This window comes from Nannobrachium achirus (genome assembly GCF_963921795.1).
Source record: "Nannobrachium achirus genome assembly, chromosome: 8".
NCBI classification, from domain to species: Eukaryota; Metazoa; Chordata; class Actinopteri; order Myctophiformes; family Myctophidae; genus Nannobrachium; species Nannobrachium achirus.
Genome location: NC_137817.1, coordinates 171,006 through 183,586, shown reverse-complemented (window position 1 = coordinate 183,586; position 12,581 = coordinate 171,006). Strand labels below are relative to the sequence as shown.

Here is a 12,581-nt window from a genome sequence, read left to right as displayed (position 1 = left end):
AGCCCTATGTTATACCAAGGCTATTTGAAAATAGCCGGTCTACAAGCTCACAACGCATTGCGGTGCGACGCGTTGTGAGCTTGTAGATCTGCTATTTTCAAACATTTTGTACTTTTACTTTTGGTACTTTAAGTACATTTGGATACCAATACTTTTGTACTTTTACTCAAGTACATTTTTAATTCTGGACTTTTACTTGTAACAGAGTGATTCTACATTGCAGAATTGATACTTTTACTTAATTATAAAATGTTGGTACTTTTTCCACCACTGTGTAAACGTTTGTGTTCTCATGCCAATAAAGCTTCTTTGAATTGAAGATTGAATTGAAGATTGCTCCCCATGTGGCGGAGTCAGGTCATTGCAGGTTAGAAATTTATTTAAAACTTGAATATCTCAAAAGTCCTATTTCAGCATGGCATCATTCTATAAGCCATATCTTCAAAACTGTTGGGTCAATCTCCACAACCAATATATCATTTTGTAGCTATGATCCCCAGCTTTCAAATGAAATGAAAAAATGAAAATGAAAAAAATGAAAATGACTGGCTGCTGGGGGTGCTGGGACACAAATGATTGAAATGTTTACAAACTTTATTACATTTTTCAGAAATGTTGTAAAATAGCATCTCTACAGCAGCTGATGCTATGTCTCTATCTGTAGCATCTACAGCAGCTGATGCTATGTCTCTATCTGTAGCATCTACAGCAGCTGATGCTATGTCTCTATCTGTAGCATCTACAGCAGCTGATGCTATGCTTTTATGTATGTGTGTGTGTGTGTGTGTGTGTGTGTGTGTGTGTGTGTGTGTGTGTGTGTGTGTGTGTGTGTGTGTGTGTGTGTGTGTGAGATAATCACAGTACTCATTAATGATATTCCAATTTAATGATGGGAAATAAAATAATCAAAGGCTTTTGGAGAGAAATGAGACACACCCAGCTGAACCTCGTTGATGCTCGTTAATGTTATATACAGTTAATACTGTTAATGTTATATACAGTTAACTCATTCAGAGCCCCAGACATAACGGATTATAATGTCCAAAGTGCCTCCTTCAGGTCCCATTCACTTGCGTTGTCTTATTTTGAAGGCCAGAAGTCCACCGCGCAATCACTTCCGGTCTGACGTCATCGGATCGTGCACCGGAACCGATCCGTGTCCACGTGGAGTTGTGTAATGGCCGACCGGGAGCGTTTATAACTGTGTAACATAAGCGAGCATCTGCCTCCATCCTAGCTTCTAAAGTGTAGTTTTGAGATAATGGACATTAAAGATGAGATCCCCCGTCCAACTCAATGTTATGGATGGGACTATTTTGTGCTCGTGGAGCCGTGATGATGCGAAATCAGCGACGGATTTCGTCTCCGGACCGCCGGCGATTCTTCTCGGTAATGTACTCGCCGTTACAGTAATCTATTACTTTTCCCGAGATATCCCGTGAATGGCACTACAGATACTCGAGTACATTTCGCGAGACATCTCGCGAATGGCACTAGATGAGTTAATACTGTTAATGTTATATACTGTAGACCCAGCTGAACCTTGTTGATGCTCGTTAATGTTATATACAGTTAATACTGTTAATGTTATATACTGTAGACCCAGCTGAACCTCGTTGATGCTCGTTAATGTTATATACAGTTAATACTGTTAATGTTATATACTGTAGACCCAGCTGAACCTCGTTGATGCTCGTTAATGTTATATACAGTTAATACTGTTAATGTTATATACTGTAGACCCAGCTGAACCTCGTTGATGCTCGTTAATGTTATATACAGTTAATACTGTTAATGTTATATACAGTTAATACTGTTAATGTTATATACTGTAGACTCAGCTGAACCTTGTTGATGCTTGTTAATGTTATATACAGTTAATACTGTTAATGTTATATACTGTAGACCCAGCTGAACCTTGTTGATGCTTGTTAATGTTATATACAGTTAATACTGTTAATGTTATATACTGTAGACTCAGCTGAACCTTGTTGATGCTCGTTAATGTTATATACTGTAGACTCAGCTGAACCTTGTTGATGCTTGTTAATGTTATATATATACTAGAAAAGAAAATTTCTAAGAAATTTTAAGTGTGCCTGCAGCTCGCTAAGTCTGTGCAACCTTGTGTAGCGGTTGGTGTTAGTGTTTCGTTTTGAGAGGGTCGTTCCCCCTGAAAAACACGTTTTGGCATGAAACGGTTACGTTTTGCGCGTTTGTGGTGCCCCCTATGGGTCGAAGTGGAAATGCTTTTGGGTATATTTTCAGTATAGCGCCCCCCACTTGTGGTTAAAATTTGGTGTTGACTGGATGTTTCGTTTGTGATTTATGGCTACTTCTTACAAAACGGGCTCCTCCCGCTAACTTTGGAACCCTGTTACGGAAGAACGGTATGGACTATCAAAATATTGTTTAAATATGTTTATCGCATGAGTCCATAGATCGTGTGTATCGATTTTTGTGACATTTGGAGAAAATATGTAGGAAAAGGAGCAAAAAGTGTGTTTTGAAGAAAATTCAAAATGGTGGAAAATCTATCCTGACGCAAATGGGCGTGGCCTATATGAGGAGATGCATCATGACCCAAGGAATCCAGGGAAAAAGGAATTTTAATTTTCCGACCTACGGTTCAAGAGTTACAGGCCGAAAGGTAAAGTGGACTGTTATAGCGCCACCATGAGGCCAACTGATGAAATTATTTTTTATTTAATCCTTGATATCATTATAAATCTCCTCTCCAAGTTTTGAAACTGTAGCCCCTATGGTTTGCAAGAAAAAGAATATTGAATGTGAGTTTTTGCGATTCCCATTATAAGTCAATGGGTAAAATTAATTCACTAATAAATTAATATCAATTAAACGATACAACTTTTCTCTTAGAAAAGTAATAGCAACCTATTCCCGGCCGAGCCGCAAGTGTGCCTGCAGCTCGCTAAATCTGTGCAACCTTGTGTAGCGGTTGGTGTTAGCATTAGCGTTACATTTTTTAACATTAGCATTTTTTGCATAAGCTTTAACATTATGGTTCTTCATATGACACCACCCACATGTCTGTACGACAAACAGATCACGAGATAAAGGGTCACTTCCTGTTTGGTGAGGGACACTTCCTGTTTGGCGAAATAGGCCCCAATTAAGGTTAATGACTCTTAATCAAGTCATTTCACACCACCCGCGCGTCTGCACGACAAACGGTTCACGAGATAAAGGGTCACTTCCTGTTTGGTAAGGGGCACTTCCTGTTTGGCGAAATAGGCCCTAATTAAGGTTAAGGACTCTTATTCTTGTCATTTGACGCAACCCGCGCATCTGTACGACAAATGGTTCACGAGATCAAGGGTCACTTCCTGTTTGGTGAGGGGCACTTCCTGTTTGGCGAAATAGGCCCCAATTAAGGTTAAGGACTCTTAATCAAGTCATTTGATGCCATCTACGCGTCTGTACGACAAACGGTTCACGAGGTAAAGGGTCACTTCCTGTTTGGTGAGGGGCACTTCCTGTTTGGCGAAATAGGCCCCAATTAAGGTCATGGACGATTAATGAATTAAAGCTGCAAGCAGCGATGACCGGGCCCTCGCAGCTCTACCCACGTCACAAGGCCAGCAGCCAATCAGAAACCAAACAGGAAGTCAGCCATTTCGACTAATTAGTGGCGTTTTGGCACACCGTTTGACTTCTCCAGTGCTTTCAACACTATCCAACCGTCTCTGCTTGCGGAGAAGCTTACGCTGATGGGGGTGGACAAGGGCTTTGTGGCATGGATCACAGACTACCTTTCAGAAAGACCACAGTCTGTGAGACTGCAGGGCTGTCGGTCCGATGTGCTGGTGAGCAACACGGGGGCCCCTCAAGGAACTGTGCTCTCACCCTTCCTGTTCACTCTCTATACATCGGACTTCCGCTTCAACTCCAAGACCTGTCATCTGCAGAAGTTCTCAGATGATACCGTAGTGATCAGCAAGATCTCGGGTGACAACACGGCTGAGCACGATGGTGTGGTTAGAGACTTTGTGCAGTGGAGCGAGGACAACCATCTCAAGCTCAACGCAAGCAAGACTAAGGAGATGGTGGTGGACTTCCGCACCTCCAAGAGAGTCCCCCCGGTGCCAAGCACCATTAACGGTGAGGTGGTTGAGCTTGTGGATAACTACAAATTCCTCGGAGTACACCTGAATAGTTCACTGGACTGGTCGGACAACGCGCAGGCGATTCACAGCAAGGGGAAAAGCAGGCTATTCCTCCTGAGAAGACTGAGATCGTTTGGGGTGTGCAATAGGATGCTACAGATGTTCTATCAGTCTGTCATGGCAAGTGTCCTCTTTTTTGGCATAACATGCTGGGGTGGCAACAACAGAGCAGGTGACACGTCTAACCTAAACAGACTGGTGAAGAAAGCAGGCTCTGTCGTTGGGGCCTCTCTGCAGGGGGTGGAGGAAGTAACCAGGGTGCGCACTGCGAGGAAGCTAGATTCCATCTTGGAGAACTCCTCCCACCCCCTCCATCTAGAGATCACCAGTTACTGGAGTAAGAGAGGAAACGACCGCTTTACCTACCCAGTACGGAGATGTGAGAGATTAGGAAATTCTTTTGTACCGGCTGCCCTTAAGCTGTACAACGAGACACATAACGGACGCTTGAAAAGGTCTCCCTTCCTAACTTAGACTTACGGAACCATTGCTGTATTGACTTTGACCTCTAAGGAACAATTGCTGTATTGACTTTGACCTCTAAGGACCTTCCAGGAAGAGTGCTCATGTGCGCCTTGCGGTGACACGCTTCCTAGTTTCTTCTTTTTTCTTTCGCACTGATTTTTGACACTGCACTATTAGGTTGTTAGTGTTGGTAGTTTCTGAGTATTTTTGCTTTGTTTAACATTGACAGTGAGATACTTGTTTGCACTAACTAGCATTGACTGCTATGGTCTCTTTTGCAAGACACTTTATGTATATATTCTTATATATTATTCGCTCCCTCTATTGATGCACCTTCTCCTTATTGGTACTGTACTGCTCTTGTCTTTGTTTTGTTTTTTTCCCCTCTTATCTATCTTTCTTACGTCTCTGTAACTTTGTAAATAACTGTATACTGCTGTGCTACTACTGGACAACTAAATTTCCCCCTTGGGATAATAAAGGTATCTATCTATCTATTTTTGGCCGTTATCACGGGTCGCACTTTAACGACAGTTTTTTGAGAAAAAATTGTTTTGTGAGAAAAAAAAGTTTTTTGAGAAAAAAAAAAAGTTTTTTGAGAAAAAAAAATTGAGAGAAAAAAAAATGTTTTGAGAAAAAAAAAATTTGAGAAAAAACAATTTTTTGAGAAAAAAAAAATTTGAGAAAAAATTTTTTTTGAGAAAAGTTTTTTGAGAAAAAAAAAATTTTAGAGAAAAAAAGTTTTTTGAGAAAAAAAGATTTTGAGAAAAAAAAATTGAGAAAAAAATAATTTTGAGAAAAAAAAAATGTATGACACCAGCCGCGAGGCAATGGGGGTTTTTGCACAAAGTTTTTTACGAATTACGTTGCCATGGTAACGCGGATCGGAAAGAAAAGTAATAGCACACCATTCCCGGCCGAGCCGCACATTTTGATGTATATATTGCGGGGGTGGCGTAAATCGTGCGGCAGTTGTTACGTGCCAACAAGTTACCTTGCTGCAAACTGGAGATAAAGCTGTTTAAAGCTAAGCCAATAGGAAGATAGGGGCGGGGCTTAAGAGGGGGCGGGGCTTAAGTAATAAATCCCTATTGGCCGTTTAAGTCCAGACACCAAGTTTCAAGACGGTACCATGCTGTGAACTGGAGTAGTGGCTGTTTAAAGCCCAGCCAATAGGAATACAGAGGGGGCGGGGCTTAATCAATTACAGCTCATCTCTATTGGCCGGAAAAAGACCAAAGTTGTGTGTGCATTTTAAAGTTTAAATCACGTTGCTAGGCAAAAGTATGGCAGAGTTATGTGGCGCCAAAGTTTCTGGGTTTTTTACCGAGTCCCCCATTCAAAGTCAATGGGGGTTTTTGTGCGTCGTTTTTTACGAATTACGTTGCCATGGTAACGCGGATCGGAAAGAAAATAAATAGCACACCATTCCCGGCCGAGCCGCACATTTTGATGTATATATTGCGGCGGTGGCGTAAATCGTGCGGCAGTTATTACGTGCCGAAATTTCCCCCATTCTAAGTCAATGGGGTTTTTTGGCGTTGTTTTTTGCGAATTACGTCGCAATGGTAACGCGGATCGGAAAGAAAAGTAATAGCACCCCATTCCCGGCCGAGCCGCACGTTTTGATGTATATATTATCGGCAGTTATTACGTGCCGAAATTTGTGGGATCGTCATTATTATTTTTATTAAGTATGGCGGATTACAATAAGTGTTCTGCCATTGCGTTGCATGGCAGGCACACTTAATTAAGTGTGCCTGCCATGCAATGCAATGGCAAAACACTTATTGTAATCCGCCATTCTTAAGTAAGTCAGTCAGTCATGTTCTTGCAAATTTCTGCACGTAATAACTGCCGCACAATTTACGCCACCCACGCAATATATACATCAAAACGTGCGGCTTGGCCGGGAATAGGTTGCTATTACTTTTCTTTCCGATCCGCGTTACCATGGCGACGTAATTCGCAAAAAACGACGCCCAAAAACCCCATTGACTTAGAATGGGGGAAATTTCGGCACGTAATAACTGCCGCAAGATTTACGCCACCCCCGCAATATATACATCAAAATGTGCGGCTCGGCCGGGAATGGTGTGCTATTACTTTTCTTTCCGATCCGCGTTACCATGGCAACGTAATTCGCAAAAAACTACGCTCAAAAACCCCCATTGACTTTGAATGGGGGACTCCGAAAAAAAACTAGAAACTTTGGCGCCACATAACTCTGCCATACTTTTGCCTAGCAACGTGATTTAAACTTTAAAATGCACACACAACTTTGGTCTTTTTCCAGCCAATAGGGATGAGCTGTAATTGATTAAGCCCCGCCCCCTCTATAACAGGAAGTGCCCTTTGCCAAACAGGAAGTGCCTCTACATCTCATGAACCGTTTATCGTACAGAGTTGTGGCTGGTATCATATGACTTGATTAAGAGTCCTTAACCTTAATTGACGCTTCCTTCGCCAAACAGGAAGTGCCCTTCACCAAACAGGAAGTGCCTCTATAACTCATTAACCGTTTGTCGTACAGACTCGCGGCTGGTGTCATACATTTTTTTTTCTCAAAACATTTTTTTTTCTCAAAAAACTTTTTTTTCTCAAAAAACTTTTTTTTTCTCAAAAAACTTTTTTTTTCTCAAAAAACTTTTTTTTTCTCAAGAAACTTTTTTTCTTAAAACATTTTTTTTCTCAAAAAATGTTTTTTTCTCAAAAATGTTTTTTTTTTCTCAAAAAACTTTTTTTCTCTCAAAAAACTTTTTTTTTCTCAAAAAACTTTTTTTTTCTCAAGAAACTTTTTTTTTCTCAAAACATTTTTTTCTCAAAAAATGTTTTTTTCTCAAAAATGTTTTTTTTTTCTCAAAAAACTTTTTTTCTCTCAAAAAACTTTTTTTTTCTCAAAAAACTTTTTTTTCTCAAAAATTTTTTTTTCTCAAAATTCTTTTTTCTCAAAAACATTTTTTTTCTCAAAATTTTTTTTTTCTCAAATTTTTTTTTTTCTCAAATTTTTTTTTTCTCTCAATTTTTTTTTTCTCAAAAAACTTTTTTTTCTCAAAAAACTTTTTTTTTCTCACAAAACAATTTTTTCTCAAAAAACTGTCGTTAAAGTGCGACCCGTGATAACGGCCAAAAATGTGCCAAAACGCCACTAATTAGTCGAAATGGCTGACTTCCTGTTTGGTTTCTGATTGGCTGCTGGCCTTGTGATGTGGGTAGAGCTGCGAGGGCCCGGTCATCGCTGCTTGCAGCTTTAATTCATTAATCGTCCATGACCTTAATTGGGGCCTATTTCGCCAAACAGGAAGTGCCCCTCACCAAACAGGAAGTGACCCTTTACCTCGTGAACCGTTTGTCGTACAGACGCGTAGATGGCATCAAATGACTTGATTAAGAGTCCTTAACCTTAATTGGGGCCTATTTCGCCAAACAGGAAGTGCCCCTCACCAAACAGGAAGTGACCCTTGATCTCGTGAACCATTTGTCGTACAGATGCGCGGGTTGCGTCAAATGACAAGAATAAGAGTCATTAACCTTAATTGACGCTTCCTTCGCCAAACAGGAAGTGCCCTTCACCAAACAGGAAGTGCCTCTATAACTCATTAACCGTTTGTCGTACAGACTCGCGGCTGGTGTCATACATTTTTTTTTCTCAAAACATTTTTTTTTCTCAAAAAACTTTTTTTTCTCAAAAAACTTTTTTTTTCTCAAAAAACTTTTTTTTTCTCAAAAAACTTTTTTTTTCTCAAGAAACTTTTTTTCTCAAAACATTTTTTTTCTCAAAAAATGTTTTTTTCTCAAAAATGTTTTTTTTTTCTCAAAAAACTTTTTTTCTCTCAAAAAACTTTTTTTTTCTCAAAAAACTTTTTTTTTCTCAAGAAACTTTTTTTTTCTCAAAACATTTTTTTCTCAAAAAATGTTTTTTTCTCAAAAATGTTTTTTTTTTCTCAAAAAACTTTTTTTCTCTCAAAAAACTTTTTTTTTCTCAAAAAACTTTTTTTTCTCAAAAAACTTTTTTTTCTCAAAAATTTTTTTTTCTCAAAATTCTTTTTTCTCAAAAACATTTTTTTTCTCAAAATTTTTTTTTTCTCAAATTTTTTTTTTTCTCAAATTTTTTTTTTCTCTCAAAAATTTTTTTTTCTCAAAAAACTTTTTTTTCTCAAAACTTTTTTTTTCTCACAAAACAATTTTTTCTCAAAAAACTGTCGTTAAAGTGCGACCCGTGATAACGGCCAAAAATGTGCCAAAACGCCACTAATTAGTCGAAATGGCTGACTTCCTGTTTGGTTTCTGATTGGCTGCTGGCCTTGTGATGTGGGTAGAGCTGCGAGGGCCCGGTCATCGCTGCTTGCAGCTTTAATTCATTAATCGTCCATGACCTTAATTGGGGCCTATTTCGCCAAACAGGAAGTGCCCCTCACCAAACAGGAAGTGACCCTTTACCTCGTGAACCGTTTGTCGTACAGACGCGTAGATGGCATCAAATGACTTGATTAAGAGTCCTTAACCTTAATTGGGGCCTATTTCGCCAAACAGGAAGTGACCCTTGATCTCGTGAACCATTTGTCGTACAGATGCGCGGGTTGCGTCAAATGACAAGAATAAGAGTCATTAACCTTAATTAGGGCCTATTTCGCCAAACAGGAAGTGCCCCTTACCAAACAGGAAGTGACCCTTTATCTCGTGAACCGTTTGTCGTGCAGACGCGCGGGTGGTGTGAAATGACTTGATTAAGAGTCCTTAACCTTAATTGGGGCCTATTTTGCCAAACAGGAAGTGCCCCTCACCAAACAGGATGTCACCCTATATCTCATGAATTGTTTGTCGTACAGACGCGTGGGTGTCATCAAATGACTTGATTAAGAGTCATTAACCTTAATTGGGGCCTATTTCGCCAAACAGGAAGTGCCCCTCACCAAACAGGAAGTGACCCTTTATCTCGTGATCTGTTTGTCGTACAGACATGTGGGTGGTGTCATATGAAGAACCATAATGTTAAAGCTTATGCAAAAAATGCTAATGTTAAAAAATGTAACGCTAATGCTAACACCAACCGCTACACAAGGTTGCACAGACTTAGCGAGCTGCAGGCACACTTAAAATTTCTTAGAAATTTTCTTTTCTAGTTATTATTATTATTAAGTATGGCGGATTACAATAAGTGTTTTGCCATTGCATTGCATGGCAGGCACACTTAATAAACATATGCTTGGCCCTCCATTGGAGTCATTTGTGAAGTAGCTTTCACAGTGCATGTGCTAATCCAACTCAACTCCCCCATGCTTACTCCTCAGTCTGTCAGCAAATCTTTATTTGTGTAAGTGTTTCTAAGTTGCTTTATGTTCAGTACATGTCCTTATAAGAGCATGTTTAGAACAGCATCTCTGTTCCAATGAGAGCAGAATGAGACAGAGAAAGGCTTGTGATAGGAGAGGCCAGGAGGCTGGAATGCTGAGACTCATCGTTTTGCCTTTTTGAATAAATCTTTATCAATTCTTCAAATCCTTCATCCTTGTGGAACATAATTAAGTGTGCCTGCCATGCAATGCAATGGCAAAACACTTATTGTAATCCGCCATACTTAAGTCAGTAAGTCAGTCATGTTCTTGCAAATTTCTGCACGTAATAACTGCCGCACGATTTACGCCACCCACGCAATATATACATCAAAATGTGCGGCTCGGCCGGGAATGGTGTGCTATTACTTTTCTTTCCGATCCGCGTTACCATGGCAACGTAATTCGCAAAAAACTACGCTCAAAAACCCCCATTGACTTTGAATGGGGGACAAAACTAGAAACTTTGGCGCCACATAACTCTGCCATACTTTTGCCTAGCAACGTGATTTAAACTTTAAAATGCACACACAACTTTGGTCTTTTTCCAGCCAATATTAAGCCCCGCCCCCTCTATAACAGGAAGTGCCTTTTGCCAAACAGGAAGTGCCTCTACATCTCATGAACCGTTTATCGTACAGAGTTGTGGCTGGTATCATATGACTTGATTAAGAGTCCTTAACCTTAATTGACGCTTCCTTCGCCAAACAGGAAGTGCCCTTCACCAAACAGGAAGTGCCTCTATAACTCATGAACCGTTTGTCGTACAGACTCGCAGCTGGTGTCATACATTTTTTTTTCTCAAAAAAATTTTTTTTCTCAAAATTTTTTTTTCTCAAATTTTTTTTTCTCAAAAATGTTTTATTTCTCAAAAATGTTTTTTTTCTCTCAAAAATTATTTTTTTCTCAAAAAGTTTTTTTCTCTCAAAAAACTTTTTTTCTGAAATTTCTTTTTTCTCAAATTTTTTTTTTTCTCAAATTTTTTTTTCTCAAATTTTTTTTTCTCAAAAATGTTTTTTTTTCTCAAAAAACTTTTTTTTTCTCACAAAACAATTTTTTCTCAAAAAACTGTCGTTAAAGTGCGACCCGTGATAACGGCCAAAAATGTGCCAAAACGCCACTAATTAGTTGAAATGGCTGACTTCCTGTTTGGTTTCTGATTGGCTGCTGGCCTTGTGACGTGGGTAGAGCTGCGAGGGCCCGGTCATCGCTGCTTGCAGCTTTAATTCATTAATCGTCCATGACCTTAATTGGGGCCTATTTCGCCAAACAGGAAGTGCCCCTCACCAAACAGGAAGTGACCCTTTACCTCGTGAACCGTTTGTCGTACAGACGCGTAGATGGCATCAAATGACTTGATTAAGAGTCCTTAACCTTAATTGGGGCCTATTTCGCCAAACAGGAAGTGCCCTTCACCAAACAGGAAGTGACCCTTGATCTCGTGAACCATTTGTCGTACAGATGCGCGGGTTGCGTCAAATGACAAGAATAAGAGTCATTAACCTTAATTAGGGCCTATTTCGCCAAACAGGAAGTGCCCCTTACCAAACAGGAAGTGACCCTTTATCTCGTGAACCGTTTGTCGTGCAGACGCGCGGGTGGTGTGAAATGACTTGATTAAGAGTCCTTAAAGGAGTAGTTCACCCCCAAAATGACTTTTTTTCTATTGATTACTCACGCCATGGAGAGTAGAGTTCAATAATATTTTTTGGTTTTTGTCACATTCCTAAGACAAAAATTTAATTAGAGTAAATTTACCCCCATTGATTCCGGATGGTGACCCGTTTCGAAACGGGTCACCATCCGGAATGAATGGGGGTACATTTATCGTTATCACATTTTTGTCTTAGGAATGTGACAAAAACCAAAAAATATTATTGAACTCTACTCTCCATGGCGTGAGTAATCAATAGAAAAAAAGTCATTTTGGGGGTGAACTACTCCTTTAACCTTAATTGGGGCCTATTTTGCCAAACAGGAAGTGCCCCTCACCAAACAGGAAGTGACCCTTTATCTCGTGATCTGTTTGTCGTACAGACATGTGGGTGGTGTCATATGAAGAACCATAATGTTAAAGCTTATGCAAAAAATGCTAATGTTAAAAAATGTAACGCTAATGCTAACACCAACCGCTACACAAGGTTGCACAGACTTAGCGAGCTGCAGGCACACTTAAAATTTCTTAGAAATTTTCTTTTCTAGTTTTTTCTGCTATCACAATTACATTGTGTTTTTTAACTAGCTGTAGGTAACACAAGAAGGCTATGAGGTTTTAGTATGGAACTACACAATCATAATAGTATTTAAAAGTATGCCAAAAGGCCAAGTGATTTAAAAAAAAATCTTAGGAATGGAGTGTGGGGGAAATAATTATGGAATGTTTTCTTAATTTCTTTGTCTTGTAACCATACAGTATGTATAATTGTTGATACATGTTTGAGGTAATGTGTGACTGTTTACTTGTTTACGTGTTTCTCACTTTCACTGTTCCTTATTTACTGTGTCAATTATTCTGTGTTGTGGATGAGAATTACAAACCTGCAGCTGTTTAGGTGAGTGGAGAGAGAAACCAGGAGAGAACCAAACAAACACACAC

At 39.5% G+C, this 12,581-nt stretch overlaps 1 protein-coding gene across 1 annotated transcript in view; it reads right to left on the bottom strand.

Annotated features, from left to right (window-relative positions):
• Positions 1-12,581, bottom strand: part of fchsd2 (FCH and double SH3 domains 2) — an 81,291-nt gene that overhangs the window by 15,439 nt on the left and 53,271 nt on the right. The gene's annotated exons all lie outside the window — the stretch shown is intronic.